The sequence below is a fragment of the Alexandromys fortis genome, unplaced genomic scaffold (genome assembly GCF_014885135.2).
Source record: "Alexandromys fortis isolate MF-2015 unplaced genomic scaffold, M_Fortis_MF-2015_v1.1 scaffold_155, whole genome shotgun sequence".
NCBI lineage: Eukaryota > Metazoa > Chordata > Mammalia > Rodentia > Cricetidae > Alexandromys > Alexandromys fortis.
In genome coordinates this window covers 2,386,703-2,396,404 of record NW_026068052.1, presented here as the reverse complement: position 1 = coordinate 2,396,404, position 9,702 = coordinate 2,386,703, and the positions used below count along the sequence as shown (strand labels likewise).

The window sequence follows — 9,702 nt, the reverse complement described above, 5'->3', positions numbered from 1 at the left end:
ACCAAGGCCCAAAAGCCTGTGGAAAATTAGACCCTCGCGGCCACAGAACTCAGCAGGCAAGCCCCAAAGAACCAGCTCAACAAAGGCAGATTTCTCCCGAGGGCCTGGCAGCCCCTAGAAGCTTTGTGGAGGGCCAGCCACAGCAGCCTGGGAAAGAGAAAGCATCTTGAGTCACAGAAGATGTGAAGGGCAGGAACGTGGGATGAAGGCCCACCCCTACCCTTGCCCTTTCCCTCGATTACCCTTCAGCTGGTGGGCACTGGCTTGGTGCTGTGGCTGGGAGCGTTGTACCTGTCTTTTTGAGTGTATAGCCACCCAACTCTTGGGGGGGGGGGCGGCGAGACTTAAGGCTGTACCTCTAGCCTTTATTCCCAGGTATACTCCTTCATGGTTGTTGGTGGTGGTAGGGTCACACAGGAGAGAGACCATGCAGTGAAGCTGGCCCAGAGAAATCTGGCAGGGTGCCAGCAGGCCTGCCCTGGCACAGAGATGTGAACGCATGGCCGTTGCAACTGGTCTAATTGCTGTCTCATCAGCTCTCTCAGGGGCTTAGTCCAAAGCCAAGGAAGGGAGGTTTCTGCTGGAAGACATGAGCGAGCCAGAGGAGAGGTGGAGGACCCGGCACTTTGAAAGGCATAGACAAACCTCAGCATGCCCAGGGCAAAGACCCAAGTTTGGGGGGGCAGGAGGAGGGGCAGGGAGAAAAATAGCCAGGAGGGAAGAGACTAGCATTCATTTCCCTTAGCCAAGCTCAGCTTCCCCTGTGACCTAGTGTCTCCCCCTAGCTGGCATTCTGTTCTCCTTTCCCCAGGGTCTTCACTGGGCTTCTAGGCTTTTCTATTTGCCCTTAGTTTTCTAGACCACTACTGTCAGACTCCCTGACTATATCAGCGCTCTCTCTCTCTCTCTCTCTCTCTCTCTCTCTCTCTCTCTCTCTCTCCAAAACCTAATTATAGCAAACAAACTATAAGCTTCTTGGCCACATTTGGTATGTCTGAGTGGCTCCTGCTTCATGACACTCTAGTCCCTAATTCTTACCTGTCCACTCATGTGTGGGTTTCCTGGTCCCCGAACTTTGCATACTCTTTCTTAATCTCTTTCATTCCCAGGCCCTGCTTTTGCAAGCTCCTCCAAGTGCTGTTCTCAAAATTTGTCTCCCTGTAGATGTTCCCCTGGGACCTCTCAATCATGCCTGTGGCTTTCTCCCCCGTTCTCAGCAAGTGAATCCTGTATCACCTCAGCCTGGACTATTCGCTCTACCAAACGTCAGGCTGCATAGACATGTGTTCAGTGGCCATCTCCAAAGATGGCCTCTCCTCAAACAAGACCCACAGGACCATTTGACCATACTAGTTTCATGTCTTTAGGGGCAGGATCTCCCCACAGCAATCCAGTCAGGCTTCTAGATAGAAACCTTAGCGCCTTCCTTCCTCTCACCTCTCATGTCTAATTAATTACCATGGCCGGCCAATTCTACCTCCTTGATATCTCTGGAACCCATCCCAAGCATTCCATCCCTACAAATGCTGCCTTTATCGTTCCTCTGCCACCAGAGTGTGTCCTCCTCTGAGAGGCCTCCACATCACAGACAGTTAAGACCTTTTCTGCGTGTGCTTCACCACTGAAAACCCATCAGCAACTCTCCACTGCCTCCCAAATCAAGTCCCATTGTCTAAACCTGGCAGATGGGGCCCTTCAGTTCCGACCTCCATTCACCTGACTCATCCTCCAACCCCAGCAAGACTTCTGAGCTGGTTTCACACTCCACACACAGCTTCCACTTCCACAGGCAAACTTCTACTCACATAGGTACCTTGGGTCTGAGGATACTAAAAAGTCTGGGGCTAAAGTGTTGGGCTGGGGACAGATGTATCTCAGTGGTTGAAGAAAAAAAAATAAAACAACTTCCTTTGCCTAGATTATGTAAGGCTCTAGGACTGGGTTCTACTCCCAGTGCTGCAAAAAGGAAAACAAATTAAATGTAAATTTTCTCTGAGTCTCACGTTGGGCAGGGTGACCCACACTTATTACCCCAGAACTTTGGCAGCTGAAACAGGAAGATCATGAATTTGAGACCAGTCTGAGCCCCACAGTCAGAAATGATTTCAAAACCAACAAAAGAGTGTGTTGGGCTGATGAGATGGCTCAGTGGGTAAAGGCATTGACTGCCAAGCCTGACAACATGAATCTGATCACTGAGAAGGAAAGAACCAACTCCTGCAAGTTGTCCTGTGACCTCTACATGCGTACTACGGCACACATGTGCATGCATGCCTACAAACACATAACAAATAAGTAAATATAAAGAAAGAAAGTGTTCTTAGGAAACTGATTAACTAGCTAGGATAATGACTTACATCTTCTGTGTCTTATTTCCCTGTCTGTGAAACAGGGCTAGAAACAGTTATTTTATAATGGCAGGTTTCTCTCAGAAGAGACTAAATTAGATAAAGCTACGAAGCATTAGAATGGCAAGCGATGGATACTACCTGCTCTTGCAGAAGACCAGAGTTCGGGTCCCATCACCCGTGTGAGGTGACTCACAACTGCCGGTAACTACAGCTCCATGGGGTCTGATATCTCCAACTGCAGTCACTGCACTCACATGCACATGCCCACACACAGACGCACATGCATACATATGCTTCAATATAACTAAAAAAATAAATTTAAGGAATGCTGCATGTGTATCCGCTGTAATTCTTGCTTGAAGCACCATCTGTACGAACTACCTCTACCTCCAAGATTAAGATCAGTGGTCCTGTTCCGGGGATCCAGAGTCCTGACTGACTTCACAACTGACACCCTCTGTCCATTGCTTGACTCTTCCCCCTTGCTATTTGATAGCAAGATATCTGCTAGGCTAGGTGTGCAGCTCGGTGGTAGAATATGTGCTTAGCATGCACAAGGCCCTGAGTTCCAATTTCAGCCCCCCCACCCCACCCTGAGGAGTGTGGGGGGGGGAGTATTTGTTTTCCTATTTTTGCATCTGACACAAAAGTATCTTCTTCGTGATTTTTCATATGAACCTCAGAAGAACTTGATAGTATTATTATTGCTGTCATTTGAGGGGTGAAGGAATTTTTTAAAAACTCACACAGCTAGAAATCTGGAAGAAAAATGCTTAATTTAACTAACTCCAGATTTGGGGTGTCCAGTAGCTCAGTGGTACTATTTTATTTTTCTAATTACAGATGGTTGTGAGGCACCATGTGGTTGCTTGGAATTGAACTCGGGACCTTTGGAAGAGCAGGCAGTGCTCTTAACCTCTGAGCCACTTCTCCTGTACCATACTTGTCTAGGCTGTATATGGCCTTGAGTTCCATCACCAGCACCTGATAGGAGAGAAAACAAAATAAACAGATAACAAAAATAACTAAGTCTACAAGATTCCAACCAGGTGATTTTTCTACTTCCCCTAACTGCCTAGGTAGGGAGGAGGTCTGGACATTTTGCCCTGAAAGGAAGGATTAAAGGAGCTATGGGATGGCTGTCTGGAGGAGACACAACTCAGGGGCAAGGACAATCCCCTCCCACCCATCTGTGTGAAGCCTACCAACGCTGGTATGTATGTTTCAGTAGTGGTGCCGACGCATGTGGTGGACACATGTGCAATGAGGTCATGCCAGCATGCTGGGGATGGAAGCCTTCATCTCCGAGTGCCCACTCACCTCCGCAAAGTCCTCTAGAGTTGACAAGAGGCATCTCCATCTGATTCTGTTATTTGACCAGCTTCACTCCTGGGACTGAGTAAACATGGCTCAAATGGGACAGTGACTTGTCCTTTCAGAAGCATCAGAGCCTGACATCCAACACTCATTCAGCACATAAGGCCTTCAGTAAGACCCACTTCCTTCCAGCTAGTAGTCTGATGAGAACGCAAGGAGGATTGGGGAAGTTATTTGCCAAAGAAAGAGGGATGGAAATGAGGTGGTTGGTCATGCTGTCTGCAGATAGGAGCAGCCCACTCTCGCATGCTTGCTCCAAGCCTCACATAGATGCTACAGGCGGAATGCCCATGCTTCATTTAGGAGAGTACCTAACACAGAGCCAACGCTGAAGTCTCATCTCTGCTGCTTACCAACTCTAGGGCCTTGAAAAAGTCACCTACCCGCCATGCCTCTACAGCCCCTTCTATAAGACTGAGACGAGGGGCTGGAGAGATGGCTCAGTGGTTAAGAGCATTGCCTGCTCTTCCAAAGGTCCTGAGTTCAATTCCCGGCAACCACATGGTGGCTCACAACCATCTGGAATGAGGTCTGGTGCCCTCTTCTGGCCTGCAGACATGCACACAGACAGAATATTGTATACATAATAAATAAATAAATATATAAAAAAAGACTGAGACGATCTGGTCTATCTTGTAGAATTGATGAGGACCTTAATTGAGAGGTACCGGTGTCAAATGCCTGACACGTGAGCAGGCACTAATACATGACAGCAGTCATTCTCAGATTTGACCTTGAGGATCAGTGATAAAGACTCTGGAGGCATCTGGGTTCAAGGCAGTTTATTTTTAATATTTACATCCTTCTCCCCTGCTTCCTTTCCCCTGTATGGAGGCAAGAGGGCATCGACATCCTCCATCTATTCACCTCTGCCTATTCTTTTGAGATGCAAACCTAGTTTCTTTACCTACCGGTTTGTGATCTTTGACAAGTGCCTTGACTTCTCCGAGCATCTGTTTCTTCAGCATGAGGCTGATTAAAAGATGAAATGAGTGAATATTTAACACGCTCCGTGAATATTTAACAGGCTCTAGGCACAGAGTACACGCTCAGAGTGTTGTTACTATCCGCCAAAGGCCCCAGAGGCAGGAGCCAGTGCCCTTCTTCTCCCAAGGTCTCACATTCCTTTCAAGAACAATGGACTGGGGCCAGTTGGAATAGTTTTCTTTCGTTCAGCCTCCAGACCCTTCCAGAGGGGCTCTGCCTACAGCGGTCAGTGTGAGCATGACTTTTGTCAGAATTCCCCAGAGGCTCCTCCAGATTAGACTAGAACAGTTCAGAACCTTTCGAAAGGGGTTTTGTTGGTCTTGGCCAGCTCAGGAACTATTTAAAACAGCCCCCCCCTCTCTCTCTGGGGAATCAGAGGTAGGAGGTAAGAAGGTGGGCCAGAGTCCACCTTCACCACTGCCCTGTGGCACCATGGCAGAGGCCAACTACCCGAAGCCCCCTAGCAATGATGCCAGGGTTGAGGGCCCGCAGCTGGGATCCAGGCCGCTGAGGGCAGGTGATGCCTGACCTGTTCTGGCGTCCTTACAACAGGCTCCTGGAGCCATGGTGCCTTTGTCCAGGTGCCTGCTCTAGGCTCCCTCAGCTCCACTCACCACGGTCACCACCACCACCGCATCCAGTGAGGCCTTCAAGGACCCGGAAGGAAACAAGAGCTCAAGTCCTGGCCCGCTGGGGTCAGCATGTGGCTGCTGGCGTGGGCTTTCACACACGGAGCAGCAACAGGCGCATGTAAATGACCCCTGGGCGCTCGGCCCGCCCCGCCCCCAGAGCCGCGTGGAGGGAAATCAGGAAAGGCCCAGGAATTGTTTGTAATTAGTGTGTTTTTAAAGGCTTTTCCGCGAGCCTTTAGCCGAGTTCTGAGGAGGGCAGCTTGCCAGGGAGCATTGAAATGGAAATCCTGGGTTCTAGCAGGACCCTCTTGGAAGGAGATTCTTCCCAGAGAAAAGGCCAGAGGCCTGTCTCCGCCCCGTCCCCAGTCCCCTAGCACCTACGCGGTCCCGCCAACTCGGGTGAGGTGGAGCGGCTTTGTGGAAACGCATTCCTACCCGCAGGCCTCAGCCTTGCCTCAGAACCCGCTGGTCAGCAGAGCAGGAAAGGTCGCTGCGGGACCCCCGCAGCTCCCACTATACCCACCCCCACCCGCAGCACCCTGTCTCCTTTCCCCTGCTTTTCCCCAAACCGGAGGCTTAGGCCACAACCAGAGTTACCTCCTCTGGTTACCCAGAGTACATGTGTACCTGCGGCATTTCCAGCACAGAGTGAGTGGCAGTTGAAAGCCTTTGGAACATCCACCAGGCCAGTGGGGCCTTGCAGAAACTCGAGTGGCTACCGTCCATCATTGTCAGGTCTCGAAGGCGTTGAGGAGGAGGTTAGAGAATAACAGAGCTGGGCGTACACCCCAGCCAGGTCTATCTAAATCCTGAAGTCTGTAGGATGCCTCGCAGCCACTCTCACCCAAGCTGCTGCTTCCACACGGTGCTGACACGCAGGCAGGACTGTTCTGGTGCAATCCCCGGGCCTTGTGGTCTGGGATCATTTCCTGTGGCCTGAAGTACGTATTTGCAAGTTGTAAGGACTGCCCGATTTTTGGAAGCTTCGCTGAATGCTTCCAGCTGGGAATTTAACCTTCTCAGACCCAGCTGTGGATCTTGAGAGCTCTCTTTAGTTCCCACCCATTTTTCTAGAACCTCTAGAGGTAAATTAATTGTATAAGGTGTTGGGGGGGGCAGTGGAAGAGTATTGATTGCACTAAGATCCCAACGGACTGCCTGGGCCTGATTCTGCCACTCACTTTCCCCTGACCTCTCTGTACCTCTCTGACCTCAAATGAAGGCTAGGAAAGCGCTTGCCTGCCGTGGTGTGCAGTCTGGGCCTCTTGTTTCCCCTTGCAGCGTGAACGGAGCTGACCTCTTCTTCAGCAGCGACCCCACAGCTCAAGGTCTTATAAGAATAATGGAATTACTCCTTAGGAGAGCTGGCTAGGTAGATGTTGGGGCAGAGGAAACCATTCTTAACCCCTTTCCCCACCTCCCCATCACTATATAGAAGGCAATTGAGGCATAGGAGAATCGGATGTATTGCTTAGGATAATCGAGGGAAGCCTGCGGGAATCAAGACTAAAAATCAGTTCAGCAGCAGTGGTACCAATGGCTGGCTGTATGGGGAGATTCCACCCCCACCTATAATTCCTAAGCCACACCCAATACAATTTTAGTAATAATTCAGATTTAAAATCCTGTGTAACTCACAAATGAAGTTATCTTCAAAAACCCTGCTATGTGTATCCTGTATTATTCATCTTCTAAAAGTACCACGTTCTTTATGAACCTCCAGAGATGTCACTGGACATTACACTACTTCTGCCCTTAAGTCCTCGCTAGACAAAATGGTGTCCATTTGCCAGGCAAGGGTTCTCTAGACTCTTTAGCAGCTTCTTCACCGTGTCTGTGAACCTAAAGCAACCTCAGGAACCTAAGGGAACTAAAAACAACGCTGGGTCCAAGGCTGCTGCTGGAATCTCTTGCCGCACCCCTCATTAACCAGACACAGCCCACCCTCGTCTCTGCCCTCCCTTTGGTTGTAAGAAGACACAGAGCGGGGGGCCGGAAGTTATGGCAGAGTAATGGAAGTTTCATCCATATTTCAGAGGCGGTTCTGCATGCCTTTCCCTGGTGTTTCTCCTTCAGGAAGAAAGCCTTTCTGAGTCTGCTATCACATGCAAAACATCAAGGAACTGGAGCATATATATTGGAGCCGCCAAAGGTCCTTAGAGATCTCTAGTTCAACACACTCGGGTTAGGCATGGAGAAACTGAGGCCCCAAGTGGGGGCGGACACTTAGAAATCCAACAAGCAAAGCTCAGACCAGAAACCTCTTCTGTCCCCCCACCCCCGCCCCCGCAGTATGTTTCTCCACCCTCCCTTCTACCCTGCTGCCTCTTGAGTATAAGTGTAGGCTTGCCCATGTGTGTGCTAATGCAGGTTGACAGCTGCTGGGAGGGTCACACATGGAGCCACACACCGGCCCATTCAGTCTGACATAGACCCCAGCTGGCTTTCCCCCAACAAGTACCTCTGCCATGCATGCTCCCTGGTACCTCCCCACCCCTTTCCCTCTGCTCCTGTGCCTTCACTGTCCTTGCCCAAGTGCACCCAGACTGATGCACCAGGCCACCCCTGCTGCCTGTACCCATGTCTCTCTCTGTTGCCATGGCTGCCCACAGCTGTCCACGGAAGCACTTGGAGGTGCTGGGGGCTGGGAAGGTGTGAAGAGCTGGGATGGGGATGGAGGTGGATCTGAATATAAAATGAATCCAGAAGGCTCTGGCTAAGAGGCCTGGGGCCCAGCCGCACCTCAGGTAAAGCAAACAAGGGATTATTTCTCAGGGTTTGGGGGCCTAAATAGGAGGTGTTCTTATTAGAGGAGGGCAGGAGCTGCCTCCCAAATGTGTCAGATCAGGTGGTCACAGTGGACTTAGGCAGAGGACAGGGAAGGGATGACAGTATGGGGCAGTTAACTGCTTTGGAGCTGAACCGGGGAAAGTCCTCGGCCAGGGAAATGTGGGCTGACAGATCCTCTGGTCTGGGGATGGAAGATGGATCACTGGGTAAAAGAACTAGCCTTGCAAGTCTGGGACCCATGTTCCACCCCCAGGACCTACATTTTAAAAGAAAGAAAGAAGGAAGGAAAGAAAAGAAAAGAAAAGAAAGAAAGGAAGGAAGAAAGAAAGAAAGAAAGAAAGAAAGAAAGCAAGCTGGATGTGGCAGCACACGTGTATCTGTATGTGCATGTATTCTAGCACTCCTACTGCAAGATGGCGGGGGGGGGGGGGGGGGTAATACATGCAGCTGCCACAGCAGGAGCATCAAGAGAGACCCTGTCTCCAAAAGGTGGGAGGTGAGAATCAGCTCCCGGAAGTTGTTCTCTGAAAACCACACACCCGTGCCACCCACATTCTCACACACGAACAATTAGATAAGTAACAATTTAATAAAACAAATAAACATCTTGGGTTGGAGATGGAGCTGAGCATTTCTGGGCACCCTGTGGGTACCAATACAGGATTACTAGATGGATGTGGGAATGAACGAACGAATTGCTTAAGCTCTGATCCTCTGTATCCCTTGATACAGCCCATGTCAAAACCAAGGCTGGCTTGATATCATTGACTGTGTAAGGAAGGGCTTATAAAAGACAGTAATGTCCCTAGAGTGCTGGTAGTGGCACTGGTCATCCTGTCACAGTGGGACGAAGCAAGTAGGACCCCTTCATGGCCGTGTAATCTAACATCTCCTCCCACAAGGTTTTAGATGAGAAACTGAGTTTCAAATCAGACAGGACAATGAATTATCTGATTCAGGAAGCCATCACTGGCAGGGGTTGGCCAGGAGCTTTCTTTACTCCTCTGGCTTGGGCAGTCTTCTGGTAGCCTGTATGTCATCTGCTGCCATTATGGTCTTCCTTGCAGTCCCTGGAGTGTGCAAAGGCTTGAGATACTGGGCTCAATGGCTTCTGAGTATAGGAGAGCCATGGGAACTGGACAGGGTGAGAAAGCTGTAAAGGAGGAGGAGGAGCGCACTGTTCTGGGGAAACAGAGTAAGGTTACCTGGTTATAGGGTCTCCGTCCTCTTCTGTCTGATCTGATGTTACAAAGGCTAAGGCAGTTGGTGCTCACCCTCAAAACATCTGCAAAGAAAGGGTTGCGTTCCCAAGCCCTACACCGAAAACACCCACATGCAGGTACTTGTAGCACAGCCCCTCGGGGTAACCGTCCCATCGAGTGACAGGGTCTTCACGTCAGCAGGGTTTGGTGTTGCAGCTCAAAGAGAGAGGTATGTACACACAAATGATGGGTGTTATGGTTTTCGTCTCTTTAAGAGACAAGCCACACCTACTCCCTCCCCCATCCGCTGAGGCAGGCTGATCTCCAGCTTCCGGCCTGAGCTCCCTCTCTTTCCCATCTTTC

At 50.2% G+C, this 9,702-nt stretch overlaps 1 long non-coding RNA gene across 1 annotated transcript; it reads right to left on the bottom strand.

Annotated features, from left to right (window-relative positions):
- Positions 1-3,183: 3,183 nt before the first annotated feature.
- Positions 3,184-6,273, bottom strand: LOC126487059 (uncharacterized). The gene is made up of 4 exons (XR_007588265.1): positions 5,975-6,273; positions 4,640-4,700; positions 3,672-3,868; positions 3,184-3,335 (listed from the first exon to the last, which is right to left on the bottom strand). It is a non-coding gene; the product is annotated as an uncharacterized lncRNA (long non-coding RNA).
- Positions 6,274-9,702: the final 3,429 nt, after the last annotated feature.